This window comes from Cervus elaphus, chromosome 3 (genome assembly GCF_910594005.1).
Source record: "Cervus elaphus chromosome 3, mCerEla1.1, whole genome shotgun sequence".
Taxonomy (NCBI): Eukaryota; Metazoa; Chordata; class Mammalia; order Artiodactyla; family Cervidae; genus Cervus; species Cervus elaphus.
Genome location: NC_057817.1, coordinates 31558166 through 31572667, shown reverse-complemented (window position 1 = coordinate 31572667; position 14502 = coordinate 31558166).

Genomic DNA, 14502 nt, shown 5'->3' with positions numbered 1-14502 from the left:
GGTGGGGCGGGCACAGGAAATCCCCGCCCGCTTCCGGGGCTCGGCGGCCGCGGCGGCGCTAGGAGGGGAGGGGCCGGTGCGGGGGACGGGCTGCGGCTCCGGTGCCCCCGGGCCGGCCCAGCCCCGCACTCCGGCGCCCGCCACCCCGGGGCGCCGCTGGCCGGAGCGCGCGGATCCCGGCTGACGGTGGTCGCTCAGCCCCGCCCTCTCCCAGACTGGTCATCTTACCTCCCGGCCACTCGGCCCCCCGCCGGCTCCTTTGCACTTGGGCTCGTTAGTTACCTTGACATTATAACAACCGCTGGTTATACGCCGGCAATTGCTATGAGGCTGATTTCTAGAGACAACGGTCTGAATTCTTCAAGGAGCTCACCTTCTAGGTTTCAAGAAAATGACGGTGATGATAAGGGGCTGAGAGAGCGTTGAAGAGGGGTCACTAATTCTGAACGAGGTTGACTTCACCCGAGACGTGTGTCTGAAGTAGGCCTTGCGGCTGCATTGTCCAGTTTGCGAGAACCACCAGCCACAGTCCAGACAGAGGTGTGTTGTAACGTGCGCAGCAGATAATTCGGAAGACAAAATTAGCGAAATGTACAATAGCTAATAAGCAATATTTTGAATATGTTGAGCTAAAATGTTTAACTTCACTTCACCTACTTCTTTTAGCTTTTTAAATATGGCTACTGCGGTGTTTGTATATGCGGCTTACGTATTTCTATTGGACAAAGCTACTTCGAAACAGTAAGATAGATTTGACTGGAAAAGATGAGAAAGGGGCTACAAAATAGAATAAACACACTACTCTTAGAATCTGTTTATAATCTACAAGTCGCATTCTTCGTCATCAGAACAATTTTGTACGATTGTATTTTATAGGCTTAACAAGTGACTCACTTAAGATCATAGGGGACAGACATTCCTTTAATATATAGTTATTTTTGCTATGTGCCAGGTACTGTAACTAAATCCTGGAAGTCAAAGATCTCAAAGGAATTGTCTGCCTGTGGATTAAAAAACTCAGTCTGTGGAAACACATGTTAACAAATATTTGCAAAAAAATATAACAGATGCTGAAGTGGAAGAGTATACTTTGCACTAGGAGCAAAGAAGTAAATGTGCATGGGTGGGAGGTCAGAGAAGGTCTGACAGAAGTCTTGAGGGAGAGAAGGGTGGGGAGGGCTCAATTAATGAATGTGCTAGACATGCAGTTGCAAAAGGATATAGACCATATTCAAGAGCAGATCATAGGGTATTTTGGGGAAGTAGTAGAGCCAGGATTTATATCTCAGTTCCTGGAACTAAATCCAGAGGTTCTTTTCATTTATATTTCCACAGGTGAGAAATACAAGGTATGTTAATCTGGGTATTTAACAATACCAGTATCTCAGTGATTTAACATAATAAGAGCTTATGTTTCATATAAGTCAGTGTGTAGCAGGCTTGTTGGGGCCAGTGAATGGGTTATGTGCTCCTTGCAATTATGGAACGACCAGGTTTCTTCCATTTTGTGGCTCCACCATCCCCTGTTGTCTTGGAATCATTCAATCTGTGGGTTGACTTGGTGGAGGTATCAGGGCCCAGCCCTGGAAGTGCTATACATCATTTGTACCCCATTTCCTTAGCCAGGGTTCAGGTACATGATTACATGGCTGCACCTAACCACAGGGGGTGACTGTGAAGTGTGTGTACCCAGTAGAGAAGGCAGTGGGGTTCGATGAACGGTTAGCATTGCTTCTGTCACACAAATAATTAATCAACCACCTAAACCTGACTTTACCTGAAGGAGATATTTGGGGAGTGGTGGCAGATTATATAAAAACAAAGAAAAAGGAGGCAAAATAGTCATCTTTGGCCCGATGACACAATAATGGGACATTAATATTTAATAGACATCTACTTTATGCCAGAAATTTGTTTTTTAACATCACAGGGAAAAATAGAAAATGTCTTTATTATTAGCTTTAATGTGCCATCTCTTTGGATATCAGTCAGCAAACTGTGAGGTGCAGATATAATCTCAGCAAGGGTTTAAGAGCATTCAGTGAGCCAAAAGGCAAAATTAGGAATTGAACTCTGGCCTCGATTTATAATCTGGTGCACCTGTCACCAGAGTGTTACTTTACCTTTCACAGATACATGGGTGAATCCAAATTCCTATGTAAGGTGGAATAACTAAACATCCAGGGAGTAGCAGGCAGAAGATTCCATCTTTTTAAGACTTTCTGGTCTTAGATCAAGACTGGAACAGCTTCGAAGGCAAGATGTAGGAACAGCATCTTGGGTAGAATCAGAAGGCAGAAACATACATACTGTGGGGTGAAGAACATATGCAGATGTGCCTATTTAGAGAAGAAATGAAATGAGGAAAATGATAGAAAAATTAGAATAGTGGGTCAAGGATTTCTAACTTGCCATATCAAGTTATAGAGAGTCACTATATTTAGTGTTATAAGCAAGAGATATACCTGATGGGTCTAATTATATCATTCTAAGACTCTTTTATCAAGGACTGCCCTGTTGATAGAGTTCAGAACAATAGAATGGGATGAGTTGGACCCAAAGCTGGATTCTAGTGTGTATAGTACAGAGTTCCTCAGGACACAGCAGTTTTCTTCCTGGGGCTCAGGGAAGTCACAGTCATTTAAGGTTCCGAGTTCTCTGTGAGGACTTCAAAAGACCTTAAGAGGCTCAGTCTCTTGTCTGTCATCCTTGGCTCCTTCATTTCTGAACTCTTGTTCTGCCATGGTTTGAATAAAAAATGTATAATGTAGGTGTTCACCAGTTTATGATCATGTTATGAGTTTATTAGTCAGTTGATTGTAATAAATTATCAGCTTGGCTTATAAAAACCTGTTCCACTGTAATAAACATACCTCCAATTGCTAATTAGAGCCCAATCACCATTTATAACACTGCTTTTCTTCCACTCAAAGTTTTTGAAGCTTGATGTTGGAGATGAGTTTTCACTAACAGGGCAGTGCAGTTATTTGCTTCCTCTATGTCTGTGTCTATAAAAGAAAGAGGAAGGTCGAGGAAACTGTAGTAGGACTCCTGTGGAAAGAAAGGTAAGAGACCCTTAGTCAGTAGTTAATTAAAACTGGTACTTGTAGAGCACTTTAAAATTTACAAAGTGCTTCTGTATACATGTGATCTTCATAACTCAGGGAGATAGACTAATCATCTTTATCCCTAGTCTTCACAAAGAGATACAACTGAGCAACAACAACAATAATCCCTAGTTTACGTTTAAGGAAATAGCAGTTCAGATATTTAAAATTGCAGAACCTCACTTTTTATTTCTACAATTCTGGGCAGATTTATATAGATATATCTGTTTTCTAATCAATAAAATGAATGTCATTATACCTACTCTGTAGGGTTGTTCTGAAGAATAAATGAAATAATGTAAATTGCCACCTAAAAATTGTCACTCACCATTTGCCTCTACAAGGATTAGGTCACTAGCTGCTGTTGTCACTGACCTTCAACACATCTTAAAAAGACTTCAGGGTGGAGATCAAGGATGAGGCACTCTGTGCTCTGGGAAAAACTGGCAGAACAGGCTTTCAGATAGTTAGATATTTTCAGAAGAAGGTTTTATGAGCTTAGTTTCTTGCATCTTCTCATATCTGGGTAAGCACTAATATCATTAATGAAGACATTTTCTCCTTGTGACTATCAGCAGCCTTCTGTGACTTAGCAGTAACCTGCCAAAGTATATGCTGGATATATGTATCCCCCTTCAGCAAAATCACGTATATACTGACCTCCCCCCACCTCTTTAAAGCAGTTCCTCAGAGCTATCTGAAAGGGTGTCTCCCAGGCTATAGTCCTCATTTTGCTCCAAATAAAACTTAATACACAACTCCCACCTTGTGGTTTTTTTTTTTTCTGTCAACAAAATAGGTAATTTAACACATAGGAATAATTCAGTAAATGATAAGACCTAGGTATGGAGCTGTATAATTGGTGAAAAGAGGACTTTAGTAGGGTGGGACAGAGCAAAGATTGGATGAAAAATAAATTTATTCCTGAGTCTCAGTGAGGTGGACAAATTGATTGGAACTGAAGGTGTAGGTGGCAGAGTGGGAGCTTTAACTGGAGCTTGGGATAGGGGCTACAGTTATTGGTAATAACTAGATATAGGGTATGACTGTAAAAGTGAATGAGGTTGTGGACAAGATTATTTAAGGTAAGAGAAAGTCAAGGAATGGAGAAGCTGGGTATTAGCGGGGATAGTAATCAAAATATTTAACTACCAGTACTAGTGTGGGCATGGGTTCATTAAAATGAAGTAGCTTATAGTTCTGTCCAGGGTCCTGGAGGCACTAGTGGCAATGAAAATGTTTCAGTATTTTAATGATCATGCTTGCACAGTTGAACTCAGGGTATAAGATGGGTCATCCACATGGATACTACCATGAATGATGATGAGGTTACATAGAGTAAGATAGCAAGCTAGTTGAGGGAGTCTTTAATGAAAGAAGGAGAATGACCAGGACTATGGTAGGTGATAATAACAAGGAAGGGTAACGTGTGGAATGGCCTGATGTCTCAAAGGAGCAGGACATTACTTAGGGAGAAAGGAGGGAAGTGGTACTTGAGACAGTAATGAAGAGCAAAGAGCATATTTATTCTACTTCTAACCCTATAAGGAGTAAAGCAGTGGCTTTCAAATTTCATATATTGTATTGGAAAAAAATATATTTGAAAGTCATCATTTATATACTTGAAAAAATAGCTTACTTTCATGGAACAATACCTTAACTACATGCAGTATATGTTGATATTTTTCTATTTATTTTTAAAGTTTTTTTATTTACTACCCATTAAATTGATTTCATAAACCATGAAAGTGAAAAGTGAAAGTGAAGTCGCTGTCGGGTCCAAATCTTTGCGACCCCGTGGACTGTAGCCTACCAGGCTCCTCCATCCATGCGATTCTCCAGGCACGAATACTGGAGTGGGTTGTCATTTCCTTCTCCAGGGGATCTTCCCTACCCAGGGACCGAACCCAGGTCTCCCACGTTGTGGGCAGACGCTTTAACCTCTGAGCCACCAGAAATATGTTGCAATTTACCATTTGCGAAGCATTGGTCTGTATATTGTTGGAGAAAAGTCCCCTTGAGAGGACTGCAAAAGAAGCATGCTTTTTCCTGAAGAGGTAGCCAAGTTTCAGTTAGATAAAACAGGTGAAAGAAACGTCTGTCAAAGAGGTTGAAGGATATAGGAGTGTCTTAGTCTGTTCAGGCTGTGGTAACAAGATACCATAGACTGGGTGGCTTATAAACAGTGAACACTTATTTTTCACAATTCTGGAGGGTGAGAAGCCTAAGACTGAGACACTGACAGATTCTGGTGAAAAACTGCTTCTGGTGTCTTCTTGCTCTGTCTTCACATGACAGAAGGGGCAAGGAAGCTCTCTGAGGCCTCTTTTATAAAGGCATTAATCCTATTTATGAGGGGTCTGCCCAAAAGACCTAATCACTTCCTTGAAGGCCGCACATCCAGATACCATCACACTGGGGATTAGGTTCCAATATGTGAATTTTGGGAGGGCACAAGCATTCAATCTACAGCAATGGGATTTTATTGATGATGGATCCTGAATTCCAGAGATCACAGTGGAAGAAGTTAAAAGTTGTTTTGGGGGTTAGAGTCTGATTCAAATTGGACAATGTAGAAGACAGTAATAGGGTAAGAATCCCTATGGTGAGGGATGATCTGGAGGCCAAGTATTCTTGTGGCTAGTGTTGTAAGCAGAGATATAGGACATGATAGAATTAGTACTCTCAGGGGGAGGTGTATAGTCAGTTCTTAGGATAGTCATCTTGTCAGTGGTGAGGTGAGGTTTAAGGGTTGGCTTGGGATGAGTAGATGAGGTGTCTATGATAGAATGAAAGTCTCACTAGAAGTGTGCTGCACTTGTACATCCTCTTTCAATCATGTTTTGAACAGAGTTAAGGCCAGAGGGGCTGTCTTTCCAGAAGTGCCAGAGCTCCAAGGTCCCTTAAATCATGCTTGGCAATAGTGGTGGTGGTGTGAAGGATTAAGGGATTCTGCAGCTTAACCTTAAATCTTACTTTCCTTGATATTGAGGGGAGGGAAGGAGTAGCCTTATAAGGAGGTAACAGTTTCTTGTGTACTCTTTTTTGTTGTTGATTTTATTTTATTTTTTAAGTTTTTTGATGTGGACCATTTTTAAAGTCTGCTGTGCTGCAGTCCATGGGGTTGCAGAGTCAGACATGACTTAGCGACATAACATCATTTCTTAAAGTCTTTATTGAATTTGTTGCAATAGTGCTTTTGTTTTATGTTTTGTTTTTTTGGCCATGAGGCTTGTGGGATCTTAGCTTCCCAACCAGGGATGGAATCCACACCCCCTGCATTGAAAGACATAGTTTTAACCACTGGAAAGCCAGTTAAGTCCCTCTTGTATACTCTTTACATGGGAAAATTTTAATTTGAAAGACAGTGCTAAATTGAATAGTGGGCACAGAGTTGTGCTAGAAATAGCACTAAACTAGGAACCAAAAGATTTGTTTCTAGTTTTGGCTTTGCCTCTAGGTGACAGATCAGTCAACTTGGTATAATGTCACTCATTCCTCTTCTTAAAAGCGGTTATGAGGACTAAATTAAGTAATAATATAGGCACATGGTGTAAAACTTTAAAAACACAATTCAAAAGCAAGATGCTGGCAACTGATGTTACTTGGCAGAAATAACGTGTAGTCAGTGCAAACAGTGAACCAAGTGCCAGCGGCCATCAGTGACAGCTGGTGCTGCAACCAGGGTAAGACGAGATGCTTTTATAAGATTTAAGGAGTTTTTGGTGGTAGGACACAACTCAGAGACAGACAGGTGAAAGGCAGAACGCTCTGTTACTCACAGCTATAAACCAGAAAAGGCTGTCACACAGGAATTTTACCCAGGGACAGGTAACAGTAAGCTAGAACTGTAGGAAATGCTTGTGGAGTCCTAACTGCTGGACTGCCAGGGAATTCCAGCACTGTGAAATATCACGTTATACTCAGACAACTTCAAAGTGGTGTAATCTCAAATTGTCATTATTTTATAGTACAAAAACTTAATTCTAAACAGATTACTCATTGACACAGTACGGTATCTTAGTTATTTGTTGCTTTTTTCATTGAAGACTAGTTGATTTATAATATTATATTAGTTTCAGGTATACAACAATTATTGAATATTTTTATAGATTATACCCGATTTAAAGTAATTATAATATATTGGTTATATTCCCTGTGCTGTACTGTGTCCATATTGCTTATTTATTTTATACCTACTAGTTCATACCTCTTAATCCCATTCCCTATCATGTCTCTCTGCTCACTGCTCTCACCACTGGTAAACATAGTTTGTTCTCTGTATCTGAATATGTTTCTGTTTTGTTATATGCATTTATTTGTCTTGTTTTTAAGATTCCATATATAAGTGAAAACATACCGTATTTGTCTTTCTCTGACTTATGTCACCTTTCATAATACTCTTCAAGTTCATCCATGTTGTTCCATGAATGTTGTTACAAATGGTAAATTCTTTTTTATGGATGATATGCCATTTGTGTGTGTGTGTGTGTGAGTGACAGTTTGTCTGTTCATGATGAACAGTTTATTTGGATGAACAGTTTGGACATATGAATGGACAGTTTATTTGTCCATTCATCTTTTGATGAACACTTAGATTGCTTCTGTGAATGGCAGATTCTTCTCAGATGGCTTCTTAGATGGCAAAGATTGCTTCTTAGGTAGCTGTTGTGAATAATGCTGCTATGAACATTGGGGGTGCAAATATCTTTTCAGATTAGTGTTTTTTTTTCATTTTCTCTGGATATATAACCAGGATTCGAATTGCTGGATCATATGATCGTTCTATTTTTAATTCTTGAGAAAACTTAATACTGTTTCCACAGTGACTGTACCAATGTACATTTTGACCAGCAGTGTACTAGGGCTCCCTTTTCTCCACATTTTCATCAATGTTTATTATTTGTTATCTTTTTCAGGGTAATCATTCTGACAGATGTGAGGTAGTAACTCATCATACTTTTAATTTGCACTTTGCTGATTATTAGTGATGTTGAGCATCTTTTCATGTGCCCATTGGCCATCTGTATATCTTCTTTGGAAAAATATTTATTTAGGTAATCTGCCTATTTTTAATTAGGCTGTTTTTTGATACTGAGTTGTATGAACTCTTTATTTGTTTTTGATATTACCCCTTACCAGTGTAAATATTTTCTCCCATTCAGTGCTCAGTGGCTTCAGTTGTATCCAACTCTTTCTGACCCCATGGCCAGTAGCCTGCCAGGCTCCTCTGTCCATGGGGCTTTCCCGACAAGAGTACTGGAGAGGATTGCCAAGCTGCCCTTCAGGGGATCTTCCCAGGGGTCAAAGCAGTGTCTCCTGCGTCTCCTGTATTGCAGGCAGATTCTTTACTGCTGAGTCACTGGGGAAGCCCTCCCATTCAGTAGGTTGTTCTTTTGCCAGTGGTTTCCTTTGATGTGCAGAAGCTTCTAAGTTTAATCAGACTTCATTTGTTTATTTTTCCTTTTGCTTTTCTTGCCTAAGGAGACAGATCCAAAAAATATTCCTAAGACTTATGTCAAAGAGTGTATTGCCTATGTTTTCCTCTAAGACGTTTATGGTTTCTGGTCTTACATTTAGGTCTTTAATCCATTTTGTATTTATTTTTGTATGTAGTATGATAAAATGTCCTAATTTTATTCTCTTACATGTAGCTGTGTAGTTTTCCTAGCACCAGTTATTGAAGAGACTGTCTTTTCCCCATTTTTTCCACCTTGTTATCGACTGATTGATCATAAATGCATAGGTTTATTTTTGGGATTTCTGTTCTATTCCGTTGATCTATGTGTCTGTGCATGTGCCTATACCATACTGTTTTGATTACTGTAGCTTTATAGTATAGTCTAAAGTCAGGGAATGTGATACCTCAGTTTTGTTATTCTTTCTCAAGATTGCTTTGACTGTTGAGGTCTTCTGCAGTTTCCTATAAATTTTAGGATTTTTTTGGTTCTGTGGAATATGGCATGAGTATTTTGGTAGGGATTATATTAAATCTGTAGATTGTTTTGGGTAATATAGTCATTTTAACAATATCACTTTTTTCTAATTGTAATTCATGAATATGGGATATCTTTGCATTTATTTGTATCATCTTTACTTTCCTTCATTAATGTCTTATATTTTTCAGAGTACAGGTCTTTTATCTCCTTGGTTAAGTTTATCCCTAGATATTTTTTTCTTTTCGATGCGATTTTGAAAGGGATTGTTTTATTGCTTTCTCTTTTTGATAGTTCTTTATTAGTGTATAGAGAAGCAATGGATTTCTGTATATTAATTTTATATCCTACAAATTTACTAAATTCATTTATTGTAAATTTGGTAGAGACTTTAAGGTTTTCTATATTTAGCATCATGTCATCTGTACATAGTTATAGTTTTAGTTCTTCCCTTCTAATTTGGGTGCCATTTATTTCTTTTTCTTGTCTGATTACTCTGGCTAGGGTTTCCAATTCTATATTAAATAAAAATTGTGAGAATGGGCATCCTTGTCTTTTTCCTGATTTTACAGGAAACACTTTCAGCTTTTCACCATTCAGTATGATGTTAGCCTTGGTTTTGTAATAGATGGACTTATCATGTTGAGTTGAGGTATGTTTCCTCTATACCAACTTTGTTGAGGGTATAGAGGTTTTTTGTTTTTTTTTAAATCATGAGTGATGTTGAGTTTTGCCAAATGCTTTTACTGTGTCAGTTGTGGTGATCATGTGATTTTTATCCTTTGTTTGTTAATGGGGTGTATCACACTGTTGATTTGTGAATATTACACCATCCTTGCATCTTTGGAATAAATCTCACTTCATCATGGTGTATGACTTGATCTATATATTATTGAATTCAGCTTGCTAATATATTGTTGAAGATTTTTACATATGTATTAATCGTGGATATTGGCCTATAATTTTCTTTGTCTGATTGTGGTGTTAGAGTAATGGGAACTTCATAGAATGAATTTGGTAGTGTTCTATCCACTCCAATTTCTTTTGAATAGTTGAGAAGGATAAGTACTAACTCTTCTTTACACGTTTGGTAGAATTGCTCTGTGAAGCTGTCTGGTTCTGGACTTTTGTTTCTTGGGAAGTTTTTTCATTACTGATTCAGTTTCAGTACTAGTACTCAGTCTGTCCAGATTACTTATTTCTTCTTGGTTGAGATTTGAAAGATTGTGTATTTCTAGGAATCTGTCCATTTGTTCTAGTATGTCCAGTTTGTTGGGATGTAACTGTTTGTTGTATGCTCTTATGAATACTACGTTGTTTGCAGTATTTGTATCTCTGTGATATTGGTTATAATTTATCCTCTTTTATTTCTTATTTTATTTGGGTCCTCTCTTTTTATTGATGAACCTGGCTAAAGGTTTATCAATTGTTTTGCCAAAAGTTTTAACTTTCGCTTCAGGTTTGAAGGATTCATTAGCAAAAGATATATACAAATAAACAATTTCAATATTTAATAGAGAATTGCCTAATTTATCTTCAATATACAATAAATAAAATAAAAGAGAAATAGGAACTGTAGAGGAGAGAAAATGCATCGACTGAAACAGCATCTAGACTCAAACAGCACTGGGAAGTCCCATATAACAGCAATCTGGAGTCCCAATTGGGAAAAGGTCCTGGGCACCACATCTGCTCCACAAGTGAGACTTCAAATTGCAGTTTTTGGGTACCACTTATAATTCCTGGTCGCAAACTGATATCATTGTCAGTTTGTGAGCAAATTGAAATTCTGATTTCACATTCATCTTTTTACAATGCTATTTGTTTTATCTTGTGAGTCATAGGAATTTGTTAAGTCCTGGGTGTGCTTGGCCCGACTTCCTCTGGGGGGCTCAAGAATTCCAAGACCTGCACCTTATCTTATCTATAGTTCCTCTCAGGTTGCACTTGCGAGCAGGCTTGTAGTCAAGGCAGTGTCTAGGCAGGTCAGAAGCAAGGTCAGAGGCCTGCTCTGCTTTCTTGTCTCTGAAGCCTGAACAGGACTACTTCCATTTAATTTCCTTAACATCAGTTGTTTATCTTTCCAAAGAACCAATTCTTGGTTTCACTGATCTTTAAAAATTTTTTTGGTCTATTTTGTTTATTTCCACTCTGACCCTTATTCCTTCCTTCCCCTGACTTTGAGCTTTATTTTTTCTTCTTTTGCTAATTTATTTAGGTGGTGGTTTAAGTTGTTTTTTTGAGATTTTTCCTGTTTCTTTAGGTATGTTCATGTCACTATAAATTTCTCTTTTAGAACTGCTTTTACTGCATCCTATAGACTGAGAAATTTGTGTTTTTATTTTTATTTGTCTCAAGGTATTTTTTAATTTCCCCTGATATCTTCATTGACCTAGGCATTTTTAGTAGCATATTGTTTAGTCTTCACATAGTTGTATTTTTTCCACTTTTCTTCCTATGGTTGATTTCTAGTTTCATGCAGTTGGAGTTGGAAAAATGTGCTCAATATAATTTCTATCCTATTTGTTGAGACTTGCTTTGTGATTTAACATATGAGGTATCCCAGAGAAAGGTCCATGTGCACTTGAAAAAATATGTATTCTTCTGTTTTTTGGATGGAATGTCCCATGCTTAGTCATGTCCAACTCTTGTGACTCCATGGACTGTAGCCCTCCAGGCTCCTCTGCCCAAGGGATTTTCCAGGTTAGAATACTGGAGTGGGTTGCCATTTCCTTCTCCAGGGGATCTTCCCAACCCAAGGATTGAACCTGAATCTCCTGTGTCTCCTGCATTGGTAGGTGGTTTTTTACCAGCTAAGCTTCTAGGGCAGCCTGGAATGTGCCATAAATGTCTATTAAGTCCAACTGGTCTAATGTGTCATTTAAGGCCATTGTTTTCATATTGATTTTCTGTCTAGATGATCTGTATATAAGTTTTTCTCTTTCAGCACTTTAAATATATTATTCCACCCCCTTTTGGCCTGCAGAGTTTCTGCAGAAGTCAGCTGATAGCCTTAAGGGTGTTCCTTTGTATGTGACCCTTTGTGTTTTTCTTACTTCCTTTAAAATTATGTATTTAGCTTTTGCTGTTCTAATTATGATCTGTCTTAGCGTGAGTCTTTTTGGTTTCATCTTCTTTGGAACTCTCTTTACTTCCTGTACTGGACATCTGTTTCTTTCTTTAGGTTCATGAAATGTTCAACTATAATTTTATCAAATATGTTTTCTACCCCTTTTTCCTCTCTTCCCCTTCTTGGAGTATGTTTGATACTGTTATAGAGGTCCCTTAAACTATCCTTACTTTTAAAATTTTGCTTTTCTTTTTGCTGTTCTGATTTTTTTGTTTCCAATATTCTATCTTCTAGATCACTTCTGTATTCTTTCATTTAATTTATTGTTAATTCCCTCTGGTATGATTTTTTTATTTCAACTATTCTTCAGCTCTGACTGGCTCTTTTAAAATATTTTCTAGTTCTTTATTAAAATTCTTGCTGTGTTTATTTATTCTTTTCCCAAGTTCAGTTAACATTATTATCATTTTTGCTTTGAATTCTTTATCAGATAAATTATTTATCTTTGTTAAATTAGGGTTTCCCTGTTGTTTCAGCTGGTAAAGAATCTGCCTGCAATGTGGGAGACCTGGGTTGTTACATTAGGGTGTTTTTCTTGTTTTTTTGTTTGAAACATATTGTTTTGTCTTCTCATTTTGTTTTTACTTTCTCTGTCATTATAAAATTAGGTGAAGCAGTTACCTATCTCAGTCATGAGGTCATTTCCTTGTGTGGGAGCATCCCTATGTCATCTGCATGTGTCCAGTGGCTTTGGTGGGAGAGCTGGTTCTGAAGTGAACATGGGTCATATCTTACCTTGGTTTCTGTAGGGAGCTACCACCTTGGTATGGGAAGTAGGGGTGGAGTTGAAAGGGATAGAGCCAGAGCCAAGTTTAATCAGAACTTTTCCTGTGTTGATTGGCTATTTCCACTCTGTTGGATGCAGGTTTGGGGCCCAAGGTGTTGGAGCAGAAGCTCTGAGTGAGTTGTATTTCTCCTTGGTGTGATAGTAGTCTTTGCCTTGGTTAGGGTCATGGCTGTGGCCTGAAGGACTATATTTCTATGCTGGTTTCACTTTTTCCCTAGTGTGTGTGCATTAGACATGTTTGGGGCCACAGTGCCTGGTACCACACTGTTGAGCTGGTTTTGCTCCTACAGGCTTTGGTGGTCTCCACCCTAGAGGTAGTTTTATTCCTCCCAAATGTGGGCAGGGACACGTACATTGGAAATGGTTGCTTCTGCCCTGGTCAGAGGCAGGTATGGAGTTCAAGTCAGCTCTGTTCGCTCTTATGGGCACACTCTCATTAACAATGGTGGACTTTGCCTTAGTTTAAAAGTAAAGGGATGGGAAAGGACATATCTTTATATACAACTGTAAGAAAGCAGAAAGGGTTATAGAAATCTAGGGCAAAGCAGACTTCAGAACAAGCCATAATACAGAAAAATAGGCTTCATAACAAGCCATACTACTAGGGATAAATAGGGGCACTTCATAATAATAACAAAATCAATTTTCTAAGAAGACACAACAGAGATTTACAATAATGAAAGAAAAACTGATAGAATTGAAAGGAGAAATGGAAAAATTCTCAATGATACTTGGTTATTTTAACTCTCCTTTTTCAGTAATTGATAGAAAAAGTAGGCAGAAAATCAGTAAGGATATAGAAGATTTGAATAACACTATCAATAAACTTTAATAGACATTTATAGACTCCACTCAGCAACAACATAATACATACAAAGCTGTCTTAAGCTAAAAGTATGCTAAGCCATTAAGCAAACTGATCACTATATATATATGGTCTATGCTCAGTCATGTCTGACTCCTTGAGACCCTTTGGACTGTAGCCCACTAGATTCCTCTGTCCATGGGATTTTTCAGGCAAGAATACTGGAGTGGGTTGCCATTTCTTCCTCCAGGGGATCTTCTTGACCCAGGAATCAAACCCATGTCTCCTGCATCGCCTACATTGCAGGCAGATTCTTTACCAGCTAAACCATTGAGAAAACCCCTAAATTGATCACAATGGAACTAAATTATAAATCAATAATTGAAAGTATCTGTAAAATCCCCAAATAGTTAAGTATCAAACAATACACTTTCAAATAACCCAGGGGTCAACAAAGAAACCACAAAGGGAATAGTGAGTTATTTTTGACTGAATAAAAATGAAATATCAACATTTATGGGATACAGATAAATTAACACTTATAGGAAAATTTAATGTTTATATTAGAAAAAAAATAAAGACCTCAAGAAGTGAGAACAAATCAACTTAGACTGGAAATTAATATAAAAAAGCAATAATGAAAAGTTGAAATTAACAAAATAAGAAACAAAAAACAATAAAGAAAAATTTAAAAATATTTTTTAATCAATAAAGCCAATAAATCTTCATGAGATTAA